Genomic DNA, 12,156 nt, shown 5'->3' on the forward strand with positions numbered 1-12,156 from the left:
CCTCAGGGATATCATAGTAAATCTTGAACATCACAGTGATGTATAAGTGATGTGTAAGAAACTGATTTAACTTAACCTTTTTTCATTTCAGAAAAAAATCATCAATTTGTTTATATTTTATTAGGTCATAAATTTTACAATGTGGTACATAAAATTATTTATAAATACTTTAAATATGGCAATGTCAGTAGCTCATCCATTTCAATCATTAGCTTTTTTTTAACTGTAGAAATTGGCATTATTTAAATCCTTACTGTTTTCTCTCCTTTTTTTCTCAAAGCACTTCAATTAAAACACAGAAACTATGGAAAATTATCTAGTAAACATGCTGATCATGTCCTAAACCTGATCACTTGTCTCAAAATTTAGTATGTGTAAGTTTAAACACATAATTACAGTTTTATTTAAGGTAGTATCACATAGAAAATTAGAAAAACATTCAGGTATTGAACCTATCAAGTGAGTCCTTATTTTAGGAATTTTCTATATAGTTAATTTTCAAAACTTTGTGGAGGAATTGACCAATTTGAGACTAATTTTTTTTTTTTTTATCATTGGAAACAGAGAACTGTGATGCCTTCACCTCTTTAACTGAATTTAGCAATTAGATAACAACTGTCTAGTGGTGATGTCTCACCCCACTTTGTCAATAAAAAAGAAATGTTATTTTTGTAGCTTCTATAGTTGAATCAAACATAAAAAGCACAATACCCAAGCAGAAATAGCTGTTTCTTATTTCTTTGATTTCTCCCAACCCAACTTTCCCTGTCAGTAAACTGGCGGTCCCACATGGCACTTCTTCTCTTCCAAAAATCCAACAATTGTGTTCATCAGTCATTGCCTAATCATCAATCCACTATATGAAAGTGAACCATCATAGGAATATATTTATTCCATCCCCAGAAACACAAAGCAAGATCTGATTAGAAATTTGTTTTAAACAGTAATTTGTTTTACCCGTTGAAGTCCCCTTCCCTCTGTCTCTGCATGGGGGAATTTCTTCCTTCTTTCTTGCCTATTAAATTCTCCACTCCTTAAAAGCAGTCCACGTGTGTCTGTGTTGTTTTATCTAAATCAGTGTAAAACCAAGGACCCTGCTGTTCCTCCAGTCATCAAAGCCGTATCATCGTGAATTCTTACTCCATCACCTAATGAAAACAAAGTCAATTGTAGTTGTTGTCTGTGTGTTTTCATTTTAATTTTGGTTTTAGAAAGATAACTTGGAGTCAAATTGCTATTAGCTTTCAAATGCTACTGATTTTGAATCTTGTTGACAGGGTTTATTATTTGTCAACTCAATCTACATTATTACTCTTTGCTTAGTGACTATTGTTTTAATTGGGATCCCAATGCATGCAGCAAAAAAGATTTCATTTCCCAGGTTCTCTTACAGTTAGGTGTGGTATTAAGACTAAGATGTATGTAGAAGTTACAGGATGAAACTATATTGAAAGTTTCTACAAGATGGGCAGATGCATGCCCTTGTTGTCCCTTAACCTCCTGTCTTCTTTCTCCTAACAGGAAAGTTAATGACTGACAATCCAGCAGCCATTCTGAACTGGAAATTATATGTTAGGGCTATGATAGAAGAAAGAAAGAAATTAGATCTCTATGTCCCCAAGGTATCTCTATACTGGCCTGGAATGCCTATCTCCAAACCTCCTTTACATAAAACAGAAATAGCTTCTATCACCTTAAAATCTCTTGTTACTTTAGAGTTTTTCATTATGAGCAGCTAAAATGAATCTTACTTGATACAGTGTGAGTGTTCATGGATTATGGCATTGTTTGATAAGAAGACTAAGGAAAAAATACAAATTGTACTGGCCCTGACATGCCACAAACAATGAGGGCTGAAGTCAAATTAATTAAACAACAAACTCAAATACAAAGAACAAAGTATTTTTGTTTATTTCAGCTCTAACAAGTAAATAACCTAGAAGTAATCACTACTATCCTTACAATAAGGAAAAATAAAACTGAAAATGAATGACTTTTCTTCGACCCAGAAGTAAAATCACAGAGCAAACTGCCCTTCTGAAATCTGGAAAGACAAACAAATTCATTGAGTCACAGCTGTAATTTCCTTAAATGAAGCATAAATCTCTAGAGCCATACGTAAATTGATAGGGACACCTAAATGGTAATTTTGACAAATTGCTGAAGACGGAGTGTGGACTAACATGAAAATGAGAGACTCCTGGGGGCCACAGTCTTAGGGATGCCCCCATACTTTCATGGACTTTATCTCCAGAAACTTTACTATGTTCTCACTGCCAAGAACCAAGACAGATGGCAGGGCTCTGGTAGGAGGAGGGGGAAAAGTAATTTTATGAAATATTTATAGGGCATTCTCCATAACAAAGACCTATTCTCTAGGGGAAAATAATTAACAGAGCTTTTCCCCAGAGCCCTGAGAAAATGGTATTCTTTCCACTTAAGCCTCCTCTAATATTTAGGTGAGACAGGCCTCTCATCTAAGGTGGAAGATAGAAGAAAAGCTATACAAGAAAAAACACTTATAAAAGTTACAGGCCAAAATATATACCCACTAACAGACTGACAATTAAGTGGAAGATTATATAGGACTAGTCTTCCACATTTTGACATGATCACCAGTACAATAACAATATATTACACCTGAAAGAACTGCAAGACTCAGACTTTATTTTAGGAATACTTAGGGAATACCAAAGTCAAGAGCAGTGACAAAAATAAGACACTAGGAGAATCTGAAGCATCTGGTAACTACAGCTACAGCTCATATTAAACACAAACTGACTCCTAGCTCAATTAACATAAATTCTCACACTAGTAGCCTTCTTATCACAATTCTTATTGCCCAATGCAACACATCTAGCCTTCAAAAAATATTGCATAGGATGCCAAGAGGCAGGAAAAAAGCAATTGGAAAAGAAAAGCAAGCATCAGAACCAGACTTAAATATGGTAGTGATGTTGGAAAATAACCATGACTAAAATGTTAAGGGCTGTAATAAAAAAAAATCTACAACATGCAAGAACAGATGTTAATGTAAGCCGAGAAATGGAAAATCTAAAGTAAATGCTAGAAGCATGAAAACAAAGATGAAGAATGCTCTTGATGCTCTCATCAGTAGACTTAACAAGGCAGGGAAAGAATCAGTGAGCTTGAAGATAAGTCAGTAGAAGCTTCATGTACTAAAATAAAAAAGAAAAACTAATATTAATTTAAAAAAGAATATGCAAGAACTATAGAACAGTATCAAAATATGTGCATATTCAGAATAACAGGAGAATGGCTTGGAATTTTTCAAAATTAATTACATACAAAACAAACCACAGAAACAGAAAGTACAGAGAATACCATTCGGAATAAATACCAAAAGGACTACACATAAGCATATCATATTTAAACAGCAAAAATACAAAGATAAAAAAAAAACCTTAAAGCCCAGGGAATGGGGATGAAGGAAGCCATCTTACCTATATATTTAAAAAAAATATCCAAGACCATGAAAGCAGAAGAGAGTGAAGTGAAATATTTAAAGTGTTTAAAAAACTAAAATATACTTGAATTCTTTTTTTTTTTTGAGATGGAGTCTTTCTTTGTCACCCAGGCTGGAGTGCAGCAGTGCAATCTTGGCTCACTGCAACCTCCACCTCCTGGGTTCAGGTGATTCTCCTGCCTCAACCTCCTGAATAGCTGAGGTTACAGGTGCCTACCACCAAGCCCAGCTAATTTTTATATTTTTAGTAGAGAAGGGGTTTCACCATTTTGGCTAGGCTGGTCTCAAACTCCTAACCTCAGGTGATCTGTCCACCTTGGTATCCCAAAGTGCTGGGATTACAGGTGTGAGTCACGGTGCCCAGCCCAACCAACTAGAATTCTATATCCAGTGAAATTATTCTTCAAAAGTGGAGGCATACCACTAAACAACTACTAGGCTGACAAAAATCTGAAACACTGGCAACACCAAATACTGATGAGAGGATGGAGCAACAGAAATTCTCATGCATAGCTGGTGGGAATGCAAAATTATATAGTCACTTACAAAGACTGTTTGGCAGTTTGTTATAAAGCTAAACATATTCATACTATACGATCCATCAATCACACTCATTGGTATTTGACCAAATGAGTTGGAAACTACATCCACACAAAAACCTGCAGAAATGTTTATAGCAGCTTTATCCATAATTGTCGAAACTTGGAAGCAATGAAGATGTCCTTCAGTAGGTGAATTGATAAAACTGTGGTACATCCACGCAACAGAATAGCATTCAGCACTAGATATATACATATATATGGAAATTATCACTAGCAGACTTTTTCTGCAAAAAAAATAACATATTTTCTATAGGCAGAAAGAAATTGGCAAAGGTCAGAAATATATATATATATATATATATATATATATATATATTTATATATAGCCATGAAATGATATAGAGAACCTTAAATGCATACTATCAAGTGAAAGCAGCCAGCCAAACTGAAAAGGCTACATATGGTTTGATTCTAATTATGTAACATTCTGGAACAGGAAAATCTATGGCAAAAGTAAAAAGACTGGTGGTTCCCAGGGGTTGTGGGGAGGAAGGAATTAATAGGCAGAGTACAAAGAATTTTTAGAGTGAAAAAATGCTACATGATACCATAATAGTGGATATATACCATTATGGATTTCTTCTTATTGCACTGAGCCTATTCTATAGCTTTTGTATTTTTATCACGATGATTTTTCTTCTTCAATTTGTTGATGTTTTGGATTATATTGGCTGATTTTCAAATGTTGAAATAGTCTTGCATATCCACAATAAATCTCACTTGGTCATGGTGGATAATTCTTTTTATACATTACTGGTTTTGATTTGTTAGTTTTCTGTCAAATATTTTTGCATGTATGTGTATTAGACATATTGGTGAGTAGTTTTCCTTTCTTGCAATGTTCTTATCTGGTTTTGGTATTAGGGTAAATCTGACCTTATAGAATTAAATAGAACAGGTTTTCTCTGCTTCTGTTTTCTGGAAAACATTGTGGAGAATGGGCATCATTTCTACCTTAAATGTTTGGTAGAATTCACTAGTGAAACCATCTGGGGATGGTGCTTTCTTTTTTGGAAAGTTATAAATTATTGTTTCAATTTCACTAATATATATGGCTCTATTCAGAGTCACACAAGTTTCTGTTTGTGTGAGTTGTGATAGCTTCTGTTTCTTAGGGAATCGATCCATTTTATCTAAGTTATCAAACTTATAGACAGAATGGTTTATACTATTTATTTATTATCTTTTTAATGTCTTCAGGATCAGTAGGAATGAGTCCTCTTTCAGTTCCATTATGGTAATGTGTAGATTTTGTTTGCTTCTTGAGCAGCCTGGATAGAGTTTTTTGGTTTTTTTTTTTTCAATTTTATGGGCTCTTTTTGAAAAACCAGTTTTTGGTTTTGTTGATTTTCTCTGTTAATTTCCTGTTTTCACTTTCATTGATTCCTATTCTAATTTTTACTATTTATTTTTTCTGCTTACTTTACACTCAAATTGTTCTTGTTTTTTTAGTTTCTAAAGTAGCTTATTGATTTTAGAAATTTCTTCATTTTAAATATATGCATTTAGTGCTATAAATATCCCTCTAAACCCTGCTTTTGCTACATCCCACAAATTTGGATAAGTTGAATTTTCATTTCATTTACTTCAAAATATTATGAACTTCCTCTTGATACTTTTTATTTGGCTCATGTGTTATTTATAAGTGTGTTGTTCAATCTACAGATATTTCCAGATTATCCAGGTCTTTCTGAAATTCATTTCTAGTTTAGTTCCCTTATAATATAAGAACATAGTTTGTATAGTCTCTGTTTCTTTTAATTTGTTCAGGTGTGTTTTATGGCCCAGAAAAGGATCAATGTTGGTGAATGTTCAGGAAGCTTATGAAGAACATGTAGTCTGTTGTTATTGGATGGAGAAATCTATAAATATTAATTAGCTCTCTTTTATTGATAGTCCTGTTAAGTCAACTATATCCTTGTTGATATTCTGCATGCTTAATCTATTAATATTGAGAGAGAGGTACTGAAGTTTCCAACTATAATAGTGAATTCATCTATTTCTTCTTGAAGTTTCGTCAGCTTTTTCTTCATGTATTTTAATGCTCCATTATTAGGTGCATACACATTAAATATTGTTATATCTTCCTAGAGAATTGACCTCTTTATAACTATACAATTTCCCTCTTTATACCTGATAATTTTCCTTGTTCTGAAGTCTGATTTGTCTGAAATTAACATCAGAACATTATCTTACTTTTCCTTAATGTTATCATGTTAATTGATATAGCTGGATTAATATATACCATGTTTGTTATTTTCTATGTTACACTTATACCCTCAACAAACTAGGTTTCAGTGGAACGTATCTCAAAATAACGAAAGCTATTTATGACAAACCCACAGCCCAATATCCTACTGAATGAGCAAAAACTAGAAGCATTCCCTTTGAAATCTGGCACTAGACAAGGATGCCCTCTCTCACCACTCCTATTCAATATAGTATTGGAAGTTCTAGGCAGAATAATCAGGCAAGAAAAAGAAATAAAGGGTATTCAATTAGGAAAGGAGGAAGTCAAATTGTCTCTCTTTGCAGACGACATGATTGTATATTTAGAAGACCCCATCGTCTCAGCCCCAAATCTCCTGAAACTGATAAGCAACTTCAGCAAAGTCTCAGGATACAAAATCAATGTGCAAAAATTACAAGCATTCCTATACACCAATAAAAGACTAACAGAGAGCCAAATCATGAGCCAACTGAATTCACAATTGCTCCAAAGAGAATAAAATACCTACGAATACAAATAACAAAGGATGTAAAGGACGTCTTGAAGGAGAACTATAAACCACTGCTCAAGGAAATAAGAGAGGACATAAACAGATGGAAAAACATTCCATGCTCATGGTTAGAAAGAATCAATATTGTGAAAATGGCCATACTGCCCAAAGTAATTTATAGATTCAACCCATCAAGCTACCAATGACCCACTTCACAGAACTGGATAAAACCACCTTAAACTTCATATGGAGCCAAAAGAGAGCCCTCATAGCCAAGATAATCCTAAACAAAAAGAACAAAGCTGGAGGCATCACGCTACCTGACTTCAAACTATGCTATAAGGCTACAGTAATCAAAACAGCATGGTACTGGTTCCAAAACAGAGATATAAACCAATGGAACAGAACAGAGGCCTCAGAGGCAATACCACACATCTACAACAATCTAATCTGTGACAAACCTGACAAAAACAAGCAATGGGGAAAGGATTCCCTGTTTAATAAATGGTGTTGGGAAAACTGGCTAGCCATGTGCAGAAAGCAGAAACTGGACCCCTTCCTGACACCTTACACTAAAATTAACTCCAGATGGATTAAAGACTTAAACATAAGACCTTACACCATAAAAACCCTAGAAGAAAACCCAGGCAAAACCATTCAGGACATAGGCATAGGCAAGGACTTCATGCATGACTAAAACACTATAAGCATTGGCAACAAAAGCCAAAACAGACAAATGGGATGTAATTTAACTTCAGAGCTTCTGTGCAGCAAAAGAAACAATCATTAGAGTGAAACAGCAACCAACAGAATGGGAAAAAATTTTTGCAATCTACCCATCTGACAAGGGGCTAATATCCAGAATCTACAAAGATCTAAAACAGAGTTATAAGAAGAAAACAAACCCATTAAAAAGTGGGCAAAGTATATGAACACACACTTCTCAAAACAAGACATATATGAGGCCAAAAAATATATGAAAAAATGCTCATCATCACTAGTCATTAGAGAAATGCAAATGAAAACCAGATCGAGATACCATCTCATGCCAGTTAGAATGGCGATCATTAAAAAATCTGGAGATGAGAGATGCTGGAGAGGCTGTGGAGAAAAAGGAACACTTTTACACTGTTGGTGGGAGTGTAAATTAGTTCAACCATTGTGGAAGACAGTGTGGCTATTCCTGAAGGACCTAGAAATAGAAATTCCATTTCACCCAGCAATCCCATTACTGGGTATATATCCAAAGGATTATAAATTATTCTATTATAAAGACACATGCACACATATGTTCATTCTGGCACTGTTTACGATAACAAAGACCTGGAACCAACTGAAATGCCCATCGATGATAGACTGGACAAGGAAAATGTGGCACATATACACCATGGAATACTATGCAGCCATAAAAAACAATGAGATCATGTCCTTCGTTGGGACATGGACAAATCTGGAAACCATCATTCTTAGCAAACTGACACAAGAACAGAAAATAAAATACCACATGTTCTCACTCATAGGCAGGTGTTGAACAATGAGAACACATGGACACAGGGAGGGGAGCATCACACACTGGGGTCTGTTTGGGGGGCATAGGGGAGGGAAAGTGGGGGGTGGGGAGGTTGGGGAGGGATAACAGTAGGAGAAATGCCAGATATAGGTGACGGGGGGATGGAGGCAGCAAACCACATTGGGATGTATGTACCTATGCAACAATCCTGCATGATCTTCAGATGACCCCATAACCTATACAATAAAAACAAAACAAAAAATATATAATTTCAAGCCTTATGGGATATGAGAGTTCTTTTCTGTCAAAGAATAAAGGTTATATGACTGAAAAGGAGAGAACTAGCAAATCGATCTCTACCACTAAAGTGCCTTGTGACCCTACAAAATGATGTACAGATTCATATTTAGACAAAAAGCAACATGAATGTCTGCCTTCATAAAATTAAATCCAGCAGGTGTAAACATTCACATACTGTGTATTCCTGTGAATCAACCTGTCTTCTCAAATTCAAGACAAGTCCTCTCTACATTTCAGGACTTTATTGGAAAAATTTGTGGATGGTGATGTTATTACATGTAAATAATAGCTGAAGAGATTTTATAAGAAACACAGTCTATGTCATTGTGACCAATAGTTCTCTCTAAAAATACCAAGTAACACACAGACAATTAGATTAATGAACAAAGTGAGTGTAGTTAGACTGATGTTAGATTATGGAAGAATTTAAATATTCAGCTCAGGAATTTAGAGCTTATTCTGAAAACACATTCAAAATCAAAATTAGACTTACTCATCTTTTGTAGTCAATATTTTTATAACTTTATATAAATTTAAAATTCCAGATTAAATATTTTTTAACTCATTTTATGACCATTCCCAAAAAAGTGAATATTTTATTTAATTTTTTTAAGACAGGGTCTTACTCTGTCACCCAGGCTGGAGTGCAGTGGTACAATCATAGTGCACTGTAGCTTTGACCTCCTGGGCTTAAGTGATCCTCCCACCTCAGTCGCCCATGTAGCTAGGACAAGAGGTGTGTGCCACCATTTTTGGATAATTTTTCTTCATTTTTTGTATAGATGGAATCTCACCATGTTGCCCAGACTAGTGTTGAACTCCTGGGCTCAAGCAATCTTCCTCTCTTGGCCTCCCAAAGTGCTAGGATTACAGGCATGAGCCAATGTGCCCATCTGGCTACATTTTATTTATGTAGCCTCTGCTATGTACAATTTATTTGAAGCTTAAAATTTATTTTGTAAAAGAAAGTAAATGGCAAAGTGTCTATTTACTTTTTTTGTCATTCTGGATATTGGAGGGAGGTGATGTGAAGAAGGCAGGTATCAAGGGAAGATGATACTGATCATTTAGAAGGGCTAAGCTAGTAGGTTGGATAGAAACTGCTGTTGTTTGAATGCAGCCGCTCCAAAATTCAGGTGCTGCCAATGAGATAGTATTAGGAGGTGGAGTCTTTAAGAGGTAATTAGGCCATGAGGGCTCCTCTCTTGTGAATGTGATTAGATGCCCTGTAAAAGGATCGACGGAGAGAGTTTGTTGCTCTTGCCTTCCTGCTTTCCACTATGTGAAGATGCAGTAAGAAGTCCCTCACTAGATGCTGATGCCTTGATCTTGGACTTCCCTGTCTCCAGAACTGTAAGAAATACATTTCTGTTTCTTATAAATTACTAAGTGTCAGGCATTCTGTATAGCAGAACAAAACAGACTAAGAAATCTAGGTTTCAAATCACCCAAAACTGGTTAATAATTATTACTCAAGCCATTGGCTCTTAAATTTTGTTTGCATAAACGTTATTCAGAGCTTTTTTAGTAAAATACAGATTTCACTCCTTGGGATTGAGCCAGGTATCAACAATTCTAACAGGCATCACAGGTGAGTCTGATAAAGAGGTATATCTTAGATTGTGGTCCCCAAAAGTGGACCCTAAGATAAGGATTCATTTATTAAGAAAATGCTCCTAGGAGAAAATAATAAAGGAAAGGAAATACAGTAGAGAAAATGCAAAGAAGCCAAACAGGAATGACATTTTAGGGAAAGTCTCAGCCTCTAGTCTAATCCTCTGGAGAGGTGAGAGGCATAAATTTCAAATTCAGTCTGTCCCAACTTGAGTCAAAGGAGGTAGGTTTTTGTGCCCTGCCTCAATTGTAAGTCATAGGCTGAGCTGGTAACTCCCAGGTACTTCTGGCTCTGCATGTATATGTCTGAGTGTGTGGCTATAGTAACCTAGTCAGTCTCTCAAAGACTTTTTCCTGCAGGTCCTTGTAAATGAACCCACATTCAAGCCGAGGGAAACGAGAGATCTAAGGTGATATGAATAGAGTACCATTGTGTCTCTTGCAGGGCCCGTGGAGCACATTTTGGGGGACATGGTTTTCTATTTGTATTTGAATTGTCAAAAACAGTGATCTGTGGATGAGATAAAATTAACATAACACTGAACCCATACAAAACGGGAAATCACCTCCACTCAGTTTCACGTGGCCCTAATCTAATTTTGGTACACCAAAAATTAGATTAGGCCACGTGAAACTGAGTGGAGGTGATTTTCTAAATCAGATTCAGAGCTGCCTTCTGCAGCTTAATAGTGAAAGATCAGAGACTGAAGGAGGACTTGTAAGGTCACCTGGAGAGCAAAATTAATATACATTCTTCACCTGTTTACTCATGAATACATGAATAGTAAACAGCTTCTGGGGGAATCTATGGCTCCCACCAGCTTTCTTAGTGGGGTTTGCCCGTATTTCCCTCAGATAATTTATATTATTTATGTTTGCACACAGCCTAGACAAGGTTAAGGAACGAGAAAAGAACTGAAGATGTTATGCTACCTAAGGTGTGCCATGGAGACTTCTGTAATATCATCAAATCAAATTTTGTACAGATTTTCTCTCAGTTTTTTAAAAAATTTTCAATATTGTGTTTGCTAGAATAATAAGAAAAGACATGTTTTCATATCTTTGCTAGAATAAAAGAGGGCTATATATGGTCTGAACGCCTGAAGAAACTCAGAGAATTTTGATTGACTAGGAAATATAAGATAGAGTAAATCTAACTGGAAAAACATACCCTTCAAATGTAATCTGCTACTTATATGGTATGTTTAGGGAAATTCACATTCTGAATAAACATGATTCCTGTCAGACACATGTTTGAGAAATTGAACAGATGGAAAAAAGCCATGAGTAGATTTGACTTCTGGTACACATGTGATTAAAAATAGAACGTCAGGATAGGGGACAGTGATGAGATAGCCCACATCAAAATACAAAAATGGTTCCAAGCATTTCTTAACATTTTAAGTTTACTTGATTCTGTCCTAGGTAGGTCATGAGGCTGCTGAATAGTTTCTAAAAGTTAGATTGCAAAGAACAGCAATCTAATGATATTCAGATAAAAGATTAACATTTTTTCTTCTACGGCCATTCTGTGGGAATGAATGTGTAGTTGGTGTATGTGTATACATAACTGCATAAACGTGTACTTCTGTGTGAATACTTCAATTTGAACAGCACTACAAAAATTTAAATTTGTTAGAAATACTCTGTGTAAGGTTTGTTCTCGCCGAGTTTAAAGCGAAGAAACTGAGGCCAGCAGGACAAGACCCAATGCGAAGGAATTTATTCAGGCTCCCGGGTGAGGTTCTACGGTTCGACAGGAGGGGCCAGAGAAGTCGCACGGACTCCTCTCAGACATGGGGTTTTATGCGGAGTGAGGGAGCTGGATTGGTTGTGGGAGAGCAGGACTGCTATTGGGTAAGTTACAAGCCTTTACCTAGGACTTGGCTTGTTGTTGGTTGGAATTACTCGGCTGCTATTGGT

At 35.8% G+C, this 12,156-nt stretch overlaps 1 long non-coding RNA gene across 1 annotated transcript; it reads left to right on the forward strand.

Moving 5' to 3' along the window:
• The first annotated feature begins 271 nt into the window (after positions 1-271).
• LOC105716934 (uncharacterized) lies at positions 272-1,899 on the forward strand. Its single transcript, XR_001107394.2, has 2 exons — positions 272-368; positions 1,522-1,899. It is a non-coding gene; the product is annotated as an uncharacterized LOC105716934 (long non-coding RNA).
• The last annotated feature ends 10,257 nt before the right edge of the window (positions 1,900-12,156 follow it).

Source organism: Aotus nancymaae, unplaced genomic scaffold (genome assembly GCF_030222135.1).
Source record: "Aotus nancymaae isolate 86718 unplaced genomic scaffold, 86718_ANA_hifiasm-v0.15.2.pri h1tg000004l, whole genome shotgun sequence".
NCBI lineage: Eukaryota > Metazoa > Chordata > Mammalia > Primates > Aotidae > Aotus > Aotus nancymaae.